Source organism: Pygoscelis adeliae, unplaced genomic scaffold (genome assembly GCF_000699105.1).
Source record: "Pygoscelis adeliae isolate BGI_AS28 unplaced genomic scaffold, ASM69910v1 Scaffold392, whole genome shotgun sequence".
Taxonomy (NCBI): Eukaryota; Metazoa; Chordata; class Aves; order Sphenisciformes; family Spheniscidae; genus Pygoscelis; species Pygoscelis adeliae.
The window spans coordinates 949,538-962,303 of record NW_008824293.1 but is presented as its reverse complement, the minus strand read 5'-3'; the positions used below and the strand labels follow the sequence as shown (position 1 = coordinate 962,303).

Genomic DNA, 12,766 nt, shown 5'->3' with positions numbered 1-12,766 from the left:
CCCCCTCTGGCAGCGGGCGTTGTGGCAGCTTGTACGTGTCCCTTCCCAGGCGCCTGTGCTCCTCGCGTTCCGGCTGCTGTGGCAACCTGCTGCCCTGTCACACGCACACCCCCCGTCACTGGCAGTGCTGTTCTTCGTCAGTGTTACAGTTGGTGGTAAAGCTGCGTTAGTGATGCCTGTGAACGGCAAAAAATAGCTGCAAATATCAGTGAAGAGACTAATACTACTGGAGGGGCTAGGAAGAGAAAGAAAAGGCAGCGTAAAAATGTATTATTTCCATTTATCTGCACAGTGTGGCTTGGAGAACGCTTCCCAGGCTGTCCACATCACTAGTGCTCACACGACGTGAAACGCACAATAATCTGCGTCGGTGCTGTGCGAAGCGATGGAGGGAACGGTGAGACGGGGCCCTGCGATGCGGTGCAGCACAGCTTTCCGCTCTGGGTAGCCACGAAGGAACTGATGCTGGCTTTGTTCTAACCAAACCAGTGCAACTGCCAAGAAAAGTCTTAAAGTGGAGTTACACTGCTCCTCTCTGTGGGCTGCTGCATTTGGTCTTGCTGCACAGAGACACTGCTATGGCGTGTTCTGGCTTGTGTGGAATCTCCTGAGACAGGAGGTTCCGTCCTGAGACAGCACTATTTTTAGTGAGTGACCTTGTCCCACAGACCTAGAGTTACCAGATTTGAAGGAAGCACGCATATCATTTCTGACCGTTACCTCTGTATGACTGGAGATCCAGGAACTTGGCGTGTCCCTGTGCATCTTGGTAGTGCACATTCACAGTATCGGTATGAAAAAATCATGCTTTATGCTTGGAATAGAATGTTTTCATAATCTTCTACAAACCCCGCTTAGTTAAATCTCAAAATTTCCTTGGTTTAATGTATCAGTGTTCCTGATGGTAAACGGAGGCATAGATCACTGATAATTTAATCCACATGCTCACAAGAAATGACTGACAGAGGAGAGTACAGAGTCCTGGAGAAATGGGCTGCCGCCTCCCTCAATTGCCGTTTGACAAACATAGTCCAGCAACAGTGAACATCAGAAGCCAAAGTCTCCCCTCAGTTTTTGATTTTGCAATCCTTACGGTCTTCAGTGGTTTGAGTATCAGTGACAGCAGTCCTTACCCAGGTGCTTTGCAAAATATTCTGTTTGGTAAATGCCAGAGATGAGCTGGCAGTGGACCCAGCCAGTGTAACTGCTTAATCGCAGTAAATCCAGATGCAAAACAGAAAGAACCCTGCTGTTACAGGAAACAGTTACATGTGTCACTATCAAAGACCGGTGACCAAAGTCACCTCTAATGTTGGCAGGCGTAACAGCATAATACAGCATTTAATGTGGGCCATAAAGTTTTCTGAAATGCTGATTTGAGGAAACAAGTAATTCCACATGTAAAATTATCTGTATAGCAAAAACTTGAAGAAACTTCAAGGGACACTGAAAATTTCATAATCAAAAGCTGTATAGTTTTATCTGTTTCTATTGCAAGTAGCAACTGAGATTACTAATATCTAAAATTTATGTAATGAATCTCCGTTTGTGTACTGAGGCTACTTGACAGTGCTGTCTGTCAGCTTCACTGTTGTGCTATGGCTTATGGTCAGTCACTTTCTCTTTTGTTTATGTTGTTATTTTATATAGCAGTAGGCAAGAGAGGGCTATTTAAACACAACACACAATGCAAAACTGCAAATGCATCTAGGACAAATTCTGAGTATGAATCTGCATTTAACTTATTTTTTTAATTGACTAGATTACAAGTTTCAGATCCATTTAAGCCTTGAAAATTTCTCATAGTTTACACCCAGAGATGTTGATATCACAGACATTCCCAAATACACTGGTGACATTCAAAATGGACTAGAAGTATAGAGTAATTCAGTTTCAATACACTGATTAATTAATGATGAGATAAACAGTTGGATATGTCAGTAGGCCAAATTTCCAGTGAGGACACAATGCAGTCTGGATCTGATCTTGTTGTTAACAAAAAACAATCAAAACAGTTTTGATTGTCAAAAATACATGTGCCGGTATCCCATACCAACATTTCAAGGAAGTGTTTAGATACTTTCCAAGAAAGAGGATTGGATCTGGCCATACCGGGTTTTCTTCCACGCAGCATTTCTGAATTTCTGTGCTGACCACTGGCAGTAGCACTTTCCATCCGTGGCAGAGATAACGTTCCCAGTTCCCATGTGAGGCAATGTCAGTGGTATTTCATAGGCACGTCAAGGTGAGAAACACAGTGGATCAAGATTGCAAATCTGCATGATCCTTCGTGCCACTCAGGTATGTGGAAAAATAACGTGTCCGACTGAGGATTATTACTCCTCACATCCTAAATCCTAGGGGGTATTAGCCACTGGCCAATTGTAGCTTCTTAAATTGTTCTCTGGCAACTGACATACTTTTAATTTTTAAACATGTTAAGTAAATTTTCTTATCTCTTAAGAGGCATACAGTCATTGGCTCGTTTGTTTTTTAATGTGCTGATTAGAAATGGACAGGCCTGGAAGTAGCTTAGAGCCTTCCACTCCTACTGTAAGTAAAGGATATGAGCCCTTTTCACATTCGGGTTAAATACCCATAAACACGTTCTCAGTTATATTGTTGTGCATGTAGCTTGCATCCTGAAGTCCCATGGACTTTGAACGGCTGATCGCAAGCCTTTGAGCCCGATGGTTCAGCCATTTTTCCCCCATCCGTACCGTCTACCTGTCTAGTCCGTATCTCACCAGTTTGGCTATAATGATACTGGGAGACCATGTCAAAAGCCTTGCTGAAGTCGCAGTAAACAACGTCCACAGCTCTCCCCTTGTCCATAGAGCTGGTCATCACACTGCAGAATATCGGGCTGGTTAGGCGCATTAAGCACAGTCTGGCCTCTGTCAATCAGTGCTGGCTGCTCCCAGTCATCTTGTTTCTTGTGCCTGAACGTGACTTCCCGGAGGGTCTGCTCCGTAACCTGCCCAGGAGCCGGGATCAGGCCGGCCAGTCAGTAGTGCCCATTATGTTAACAGCATAACACAGATAAACATAGAAACAGATAAACATAACAACAGGGTGTCTGCAGAAACAGGGACTGAAATTCAGGATAAGACTTTAAAATGGTATGCCAAAATTACCGTTGCTTTATTTCAGTTTGTTTGCAAAGCAGGCAAAACTGCTTTGACATTCTCAAAATTATATGAAGTATTTTGGGGTGCATACTCAAGTGATAATTAGCACCTACCCAAGAAATTAAATCCATTTCACAGAGATTAATGAATTTTCCCAACACTTTTATGACACGGGTATTTTATTCTCCTTTTACAGCTGGCCTTCCTTGTAATGTCATTGCTTGATACCGGGATGGAAAAACAATCCCAGCTCCCAGCACGGCTGAACTATGAGGAGTCTCAGAGCCCGTTTTTCTTGATAGTTTCCTTGATTGCCACAGTGTACCTTGATGATAGAAACCACATGCCCTCCGCCTCAGCAGGGATGTGCAGACCCAAACTGCATAGCTCCTTCTGATTCCAACTTCAAATTTTTCTTCAGGATATTCCTAAAGTAAATGTTTACAACTCGCACAGCCACGCTTTGGAGTGAGCCAGGCTTCTTCAGTGTATTTTTTAACCATATGGGGTGGCACACACAGCTATATCTACTACACCGGAGATTACATATTTCACAATGTTACATCAAACCTTGCTAAAAGGTTTCTGCTAAACACTGAAAACCTCATTCATTGATCATTCGTATGTTGCCTATGAATGAAAGTTGTCATTAATATTCTACATGTCTACATATTTGTGTAGCAAAACAACCGTAGCGACTGTACCACTGTAATCAGCTAATTTACATGTTGCAAGTCCATCTTGGTGCCTGACCTACAAAAGATACAAGCTGTTACTACTACAGAGCTTTGAAAGATAAAAAGTTGTACTAAAATGCCTCCATAGATTTGAACTGAAAGATCGACTCAGTTTTAGGTCGGGAATAAATTCTGGTGACACAAATACTGTCGTAACTAGGTGCCTAAGCACGTACCAAAGAAAATTAACTTCTAGCTGTGTCTTGCCGTTCAATTTAATGAGTCAATGGGCATGTCTACCTGTGTCATTAACCCTGTCACTGGAATAAATCACAAGAAGTGAGAATTTTCTCATCTTTTTGTTCACTAGTAAATAGTGACTTCTCTGTGGCTCAAGCAAGACTTGCCTCTAAAACGGCAAAATTGTCCACTTTATTGTTGTTGTAGATGGAGGTACGTGCAAAAGTTTCTGCTATTGTATATTTGTGAATTTTAACATCACTTGGGGTTTAACTTAAAGATATTGAAAAAATTATTATTTTTGCAACCAAAACAGAGAGAAAATACCTATGTGTGGGAAAATGTTGTGTTCCCAATGCAGAGCATAGCACAAAAGCATTCAGATTCCTTTTTAATGTATATTCAGATTTTAGAAATCCTACTTCCAGTACTCCTGTGGCCCTTCCTATATATTATCAACATAAGGAAGAGTGCAATCTGTACCTGTATCCCTCTCTACTCGACCTTCTTAATAGCATTAAAAAGAAGAGAAGATAAACAAATCCGGTCTCTAATGTGTTTCAGCATTGAGAACCTTGGCCTTGTGCAAAGTCTTCACCCTTCACAGTAGAATTTTTTACTGAAGTGAACCCCTTTTCAAATTTATTGTAAAGAAAGTGAAGTGATGAAATTTTCAGCAAGTCTTCCATTTTTACTACGAGAAGTTCACATGCCTATATTTATTCCATTTTGCTTCTCAACTTAACTGGTCATCATGCATAGGTTATGAACAGTTTATGCTACTAACAGTGACGATGTTGTCTTTCTATACCTTGATTCAATAGTCTATATGTCTATGGATGTTATTTTCACATGGTTCCTTCTTTAAACTCACATGTTAGCCCAGCAACTACTTTTCCTAGAGCCAAAGGATGAAAGTCCAGGTACAAGTAGCATTTCATGAGCTTATCAGTTTTGTTTTTTCTGGCTGTACTCTGACAAAGGACCTTATATAAACTTTATTGTTCACCTTTCAAGTACAGCTTTATCTGACAGCTGTAAGCCCGGCTCACTTGTTAAGTCACAATTTATCTGCTGGCTATTTTGTGTTTTAGTGAGGGTATAATCAGTGTCTGCTGTGCCTCACATTCAACCTCTGTCCCCATACACTGAGATATTAAAAGTATCCTTTTTTGTGATGCTGTGAAAACAAGTATTGCATATAAAAACCTTGATGAAGTTTTTAACTTTAAGAATATTAATTGCAGATATTTATTGCCATAAAAGATGATGTTTTCTGTTCCCAAATTTTAAAAATGTATATGAGAATTACAGTTATTCAAAGGATGAATATACTTATTTTTAAAACTTTTATTTAATATTTTTAGCAAATTATTCCTTATACCTTCAAAATATTCTTATGAGTTAAAATGAATGCCAGTAACATGTACATTCCAATTAACAGTATAGTAAAGCAATGCAGGGATTATAAAAGATCCGCCTTTCAATCTAATTGGGCATGCACTTTTGCATGCAAAAGATGCACATGGTTTTCATGTTAATTTAGAGGTGTACTACAGCTGAACATGCAGATTAGGTCATCATAGACTCCTGTAGCTAACTAGAATAATTTGTGTGCATAAGTACCTTATTTGCATAGAAAGCTGCTGCAAATGCACATGCAGATACTTTAGATCAGATAAATCATTCATCAATTTCACAGATATGTTTTTTAAACATATTGCAACTGCAATTAAGCAAAGTTTGACGTACTCCAAGTGCAAGCCTTTGTTGTACCTCAGCATCACTTTTTCATTGACACCTATAACCTTTAGAAATCACACTTCAGAATGAAATAAAAGAAACTAAGTATACAGATTGTTAGAGGTAGTGATGTAAGGTTGCTTCACAAATTTGTGTATCAAAGTAAAAAAAGCAACTATAACACAAGAGTTGGTCAGTATAAGGGTTGGGGAAAATAGTCCAAAGCATATTAGCCTGAGGTAGTAGTATTAAAAGAGGGGAGCACAAACTAACATCAATGTATTCTTAATCCATAGTTATCCCAGATTTGGATTAAACTGCCTTCTGGAGGGTTTTTTAGGGCCCTTTTTAGAAGTGTTTACCTTTGGTCACAGCATTTCTCCTTCTAATGGGTTTGTATTTTAAAAAAGACTGAGAGAAACTTTTCTGCCAAGTACATCAATGGAATTGCTGCTGAGTCAAAAGCATAGTTAAAACCAAAGCAAATATGTTGCTTTTTTAATTCTTTAAATTCCATTGCTAATTATAGTAATGTGTAATCATGTATGTTGTTACTGCTGACACTATCCACCCCCCTTCTAAATTCCTTTCACTATATTCCTTCTCACTTGAAATAATAAAGCACTGCCAGCAATGCTAAATGACATTGTTTGCATTTTATATAATCATCATACAGCAAAGGGTAGTTTCATTGCACTCAAGCTAATATTAAAAGATGTCCTCATGTTATTTTTCATGCTTTTATAATTTTATTGTTTATATATAACACAGAAATCTGGAATTTGCTTCTAAGTTAAGAGTTTCTTTCCTCTAACTCATTTTCAGCCATACATATTAGTTTGTTATTGAGAGTCAACAGAAGCTCTTTAGTGCTGCTTTTACAGCAGAAATCTGTTGCTCAAGATATTGTAAGACAATAGGGAAATATGGCCTCTGCCCCAAGGATGCTGCAGCATTCTAAACACAATTTTAATGGTACAAGTATCTTTAGTTGATCCATGAAAATTAAAGATGTTATTCATAATGTCATTTCCATTATAGATGTGGGAAATGGTAAAAGCTATATAGGAACTGTAACCTGTGGCTGTTCTAAAGGAAATTTATCAACAGTTACTGGCTTTGTAACCATTGCATGTCTTGTTGACATAACATCTTATTGTTCCAGTCAGGTGCGACAGTAAGCTGAGCTGACTTGAAGACTGAGTTGCTGCTTCTCCAGAAGGATGATGGACTTTGCAGCTGAGGTTATTAACAAGCTAACAGAGGAGATTTATAACGTACAGGCTAAGGTATGCGGGAAGCCTGGTCAGTAGCTACCTGAAAGACGATTTTTAATCTTGCGTGTCTTCTAAGCAAAAATACAATCCTGAACAGAAATACTTACCTCTTACAGGCAAACTTAATGCTCTTTTCCTAACATACAATCTATTTAACTAATAAACCTGCTCCAAACTTTAATAAACTGACAATCTATTCCCCCATTAAAATCAGCAACATTTTACAAAAAACAGAGCTATTCAGAATTGTAAATGCCATACTAATGCTTAATTTTTTAAATTTTAGAATATTTATTATTACCAGAAAATTCAAATTCTCTTTTAGATTAGAAAATTCCTAACTATCATTTCTCAGTAACATCATGAATGTTATTGGTCTAACTAGAAGGCTTAGGGGCTAAAATAGATGCTGTCAACTTTTAAAAAGATGGTCCAGGTTTCTTTCTAATAGGAAGGAATATTGCAGTTTCCTTACTACCAGGAGGTAGGTGGCTCATAATGCCTTATGATTCACATACATAAAAATGTACCATAAACAACCCATGCACAGATACTCACACGCCCTAATCAAATTATATGTTTGACACGTTCTTAAAATGAAACTTTCTGAATGCAATTATACTCGTTAGTTGTGCTGTGATTCAGTATTATACTAGCTAGTAATGAAATACTTCAGTGGAATTTGACTGTTCTTCATAGCATATCTCATAAGGAAACAGTAACCTTAGCTTGCTTTTGTACCACTGTTTTTCCTCTGGAGAACAGCTATAATTAATATTATGTTACCTAAAATGGGTTGTGAAGAAGGATCACTTAGAGACAGCAAATGCACAGAAAGAAGACAGAGTGGGGTAGAGTGCTTGCTGTTACTCTAGGGATGCTCACCACTACCCATGTGGAGGTTCAGCATTGAAAACTGTAAATGACAGAAGCAGTAAACTGATTCATTCTGTAGTACATGAATACGTATATTTCTTTAGTTAATCCCTTCTAGCTGAAACTATAATTCTGAATAGTGAGGAAAATGGTAGAAAGAAGGAACATTGGTTCATTTTTTGAAAAGCTACAAATCATTAACACTGATACACTGTGATGTTGTCCTGTGCTTTGTTCTCTCATAACTCCTCTTCTTTTGGGCAAACCATTTAACCTCTTTTGAATACTTCTTAAAACTTTTTAAATGCCAGCATTATTAATTCATGTTTATGAAGTTTATTTATATTTGTGTTTCAATAAATGTCACCACAAAAATAATATTAACAAGTGTTGGAAAAAATCTCTTTCAAAACCAGTGTTAAAGCTGTAGGTGACTGTGATAGAATTAATCATCTAACTGGTCTGTAATGTTTATAGCAGGAAGTTAATGTGCATTCACACTCCACTGGCTGAAGTGCTTTCTCAGACCTTTGGTATACTTCCATTATTTGTTCTAAGCATAATTTAATGCCCTCAGTGTCCTTATTATGTTTATATATATCATTAGAAAAAGATACATTTCAGGATGTGACCTTTTTTTGGACAGGTTAGAAAGCGCACTTAATTAAAAATGCTTTGGAAAGGATGAATTGTCTCTGACCCTCTACTGTATTTTCTGTACTCATTCCAAATAGGAAACTAAGCAAATTTCATTAAATTAATGTGTGTTAACTAAAAAACTGATAAAGACTGATTTCTCTGGTTTTAAGAGCTCTTTATGAAAAAAGGGAATAGAACTTTACCTGAAGGTAGAAAATTAGCATCCAACTATGCCATAACATTTTGCAGGCAAAACTTCCATTAGTTTCAGTTAGAGCTGCACTAAAATAAGATCATTGTTAGGTAACAGAATGTTTTATTGAATTGTTTCATAATTCAATAAATTACTATATGACTGAAAAAGACATGGGACAGAGTGGTCTCAGCAGATGTCAGGACATGATTTTCAGTGTGTTTACCCTTTATTTACTCCTTCTGGCTTATCCAGTGATGATATACCACTTTAACTGGGAACAAGGTGTGAGACTGGAATTATGAAAATTACAGTTGTGAGGTTCAGTTTGTTACCATTTTAATGCATAGTGACATCCTTGGTTAGAAACTGTGTTAATAAATAATGACAATTCTTATTTGGAATTGAGAAGAATTTCTAACTGAGACTGATTTACTAATTCTTAAAAAAATGGGAATGAACTCCTCTTTGGTTCATTTACAGAATCCCAGTAGATTTCCGTTTGGCCTGGAGAGTTTTCTCTGTCCCCATTTTCAAGCTTCATTGTGTTATCTGTATTCGCTTCTTTATCTTGTATGGCAGCTTTTTCATTATTAAGCAGGCTCGGTGAAGGATATACTGGATTAGAACATTTTTGTCATTTTATGGTACAAGACAATACAAAGTATCTCATAAGATTTCTGACATACTGTTAAAGCAGAAGACTTCTTGATATAAACTGTAACACGTCTAATCTGTAGTAGTCTTCCGAAATTTGTATTTACAGAGCTACTCTGGAATTTTTCAAAAACAAACAATTTGCCTCTTTTAAGGATTTGTTCAGAAGGATGTAAACTAGCCAAAGATCCTGACCAGTCAGCAAGAGACTGAGAATTGCACAAGTAAGAAGTTTGGGTTTGCAAAGTTGTTTCTTCCCATAGCAGTATTTCCTAGGACTTAGAATTAATCAGGCCAATGGTCTGTAACACAGCTGAAAGAAATATCTTCTGTTTTGTTTAAGTTGGCAATGTAACCATAATTTAAAAAAAAAACCCAAACAGTGTTGCGGAGGGTTGGCAACGGATTGACATATTATGCCAGAATAATTAGGTAAGGCTGTTAAATTGAATTACGGTAAGACAGTAATAACTAGTACGGGAGTCTGGACTTTAAAATTTTCATCTGTAGTAGATCAACAGTCAGTTCTGTAAAATTCACCTTTCTGTAGCCACCTACACATCTGCAGGATCAGGCATTTACACAGCTGATAAATACCAGTCCAAGAGCTTGATTCTGGAGCAAATACGTATGCAGTTGCCATTTGTCACAGAGGCTGTTGCAGAAGCAGAAAGAAATTAAGCAGCCCAGAAACCACTAAGAGTTACTTTAGCAAGTTAAAAAGAAAAAGTGAGTTATGAGGAAAAAACTGAATCATTTGGGAAAAGTGGTTTGGTTTTTGGAGGGCCTGATCTTGTACGGGCTTCTGCTTTCTCCATCTCCTACCTTCTCCATCTACTGATGCTCAGGATACTTCACCTTTTATTTTAATGTGAGCAGAACTGGGCTCCATGTGCTAGCATAGCTCTCAGAAGCATTCTTTGAATGTAGAGAAAGACCTATAGGCAATTCCAGCAACACAGCTTTTATTTTCATTTTCTTGAAAGAAAAAAATCAAGCACTGAAAATTGTGATGATTACATTTTAATATCCAAAGAAATCAGATAAGTTTTAAATGTCTAAGAACAAATGTTCAAGGGAAAATAAAACAAAAAACTTATTGCTTTCAACCTAAGACATCAGTCTTCAGAGTGCATAACCTGCCAGGTTCTGTATGTTCGCTGTTAGGTACTTTGTACAAACTACCATTTTTAGTTCAGGGTGTTTTTCCCACAAGGGAATCCTTCTGTGCTCCAAGTTAATTATGTTTCTCTCCTCTCAAGTTTCTTTACTACCTAGAAATTTAAGCTAATGTAGCCTATTTTAGGTTTTTAAAAGTGCTCAGTGCTATGATATCTATGTACTAATCTAAAAAGATTATAAAAATCTGAATACAGGGAAGTAAGAGGACAGCTAGGGATCATCCTAGTTCTCACAGAACATAGTATCTTTTGGCTGGCTTAAATAGTTGTCCTGAAGTAGTACTGCATTATGCTATGCAGAATGTGTACATTTTAATGAAGTGAGTTAATCCCTATAGGAAAAGACTTTGATAGCATTATCTGTCATTATTTACAATACTGTATGTATTAGAGTGCACAGAGCTATTCTTGCACTGCCAGACCAGTTAAAGAAAAACAACCTTTTACAGGGAACTAAAATTTAGTTGCTTACAGGCTACTGATCAGTCGCTGCAGTGAGTGTCAGAACCAAGAAATGACTGCTGTGTTTGCTGTGAGCACTGAAGAAGAGCACTGGGGACACTGGTAAGGTACTAAGGAACAACTCCCTGGCTTTTGCAGGTTGCAGGGGCTCGGCAGCACTCAGCTCCAATTTGGATCAATATTAGCAGTGACACCTAAATAACAGAAAGAGGGCCACATACTTTAGTAAGATAACGCCAAATGCTGAGGTTTTGTAATAAATCCCTTGCCCCACAATTTCCATCATCCTTGTCCACAGCTGGAAGTCTTCAAAGCCTGTTAGCAAACAGCAACAAGTATTCCACTGACACCTAAGATGGGCAAAATAAATGCCAGCAGTGCTAGATGTCACGCTTGGAGATGACAATTGTACTTGTTCAGCAGCCCTTTACCAGTTGAAGATTAAAAAATAATGTGGGTCCTTGCTGATGGGATGCATCGCCAGTCAGAAAAATGGAAAGTGCTCTCAGACCAGAAAGAGCTGAGCCAGCTGAATGCGTTGGAAGGAGCTCTGTGCCAATGAGCTGTTACCTAATAACTTGGTAGTTCAAGCTCTGATACAGTCAGAAAGCACAAGAGAGCCTCTTGTAGCCTGACATTTAGACACCTGAAACTGAAAGCCAGCTAAAATCACTGGATTTTTTCTTTTTTTAATATTAGTAGTCCAGCGTTTATGTGAGCTGTGAGACATAAAGGGGAGCAAAGTGAAGTTACACGTGGCTGTAAAGCCAGAATAGAGAAATGGGGTCAAATAAGCAAGGAGGAGCCTCTCTAATGTAAACTATGAGCAGTGAGGGCTCTGTAGTCCAGTAGTGGCGAGACACTGTTACCAGGAGCAGATACCAATACTACCTGGAAGATGATGGAAATGCAGACAAGTCAGCAGGTACGCTAGGAGCCAAATGTACCACAATGCCTTTTTGTCCCCACTTCCCAAGAGACCACTAGTGTGACCTGAGAGGCATCTGGCATGGTGATTGCAAAGGGGAGTGATGCTGCTCTGCAGGAGGAGGCTTCTGAAGGACAGGGAAATTCTTTCAGTGGCTGGTGATGTTTGTGGTTTGGTGTGTGGGTTCCTGACTCACCTATAAATTCTTACGAAGATTGGCAGTAATTTTATTGGTAGAGGCTCACGAGGTAAAGGAGAGTAAACGCTGCTCAAAGGTAGCCAAAGGTGGTGCTCGTGCTGATAAGGGCTCCCTAAAAAGCAGTAAGAGTTTCCTGAAACCTCCTCCAGCATGAATGCAGAAAAATCAGTTGTCCAGCTGAAAAAAGGTTAAAAATAATGTGAATACAGCAGCTTGATTAGTTTAATATTCATTCCTGTCTTAATGAATATCTAAAATACTTTATTCCACCTTTAGACTGTAGAGAGATACTCTTCCTATAATTACAGGGCTATTATGAAAATTAGAAAGAAAAGAAAAGGAAAAAAAAAAGTCTACAAAAGATTAAGTAGGTTACGGCCACGAGCGGTGTTCCCCAGGGCTCAGTTTTGGGGCCAGTCTTGTTCAATATCTTTATCAATGATCTGGACGAAGGGATCGAGTGCACCCTCAGTCAGTTTGCAGTCGACACCAAGTTGGGCAGGAGTGTTGATCTGCTCGAGGGTAGGAAGGCTCTGCAGAGGGACCTGGACAGGCTGGATCGA

General features: G+C 38.5%; 1 long non-coding RNA gene across 1 annotated transcript in view; it reads left to right on the top strand.

The window, feature by feature from the left end:
* The first annotated feature begins 675 nt into the window (after window positions 1-675).
* Window positions 676-12,766, top strand: part of LOC103912523 — a 23,218-nt gene continuing 11,127 nt past the window's right edge. The window contains exons 1-2 of the long non-coding RNA XR_663373.1: window positions 676-791; window positions 6,957-7,080. This is a non-coding gene — a long non-coding RNA (uncharacterized LOC103912523). The remainder of the gene's footprint in view (window positions 792-6,956; window positions 7,081-12,766) is intronic.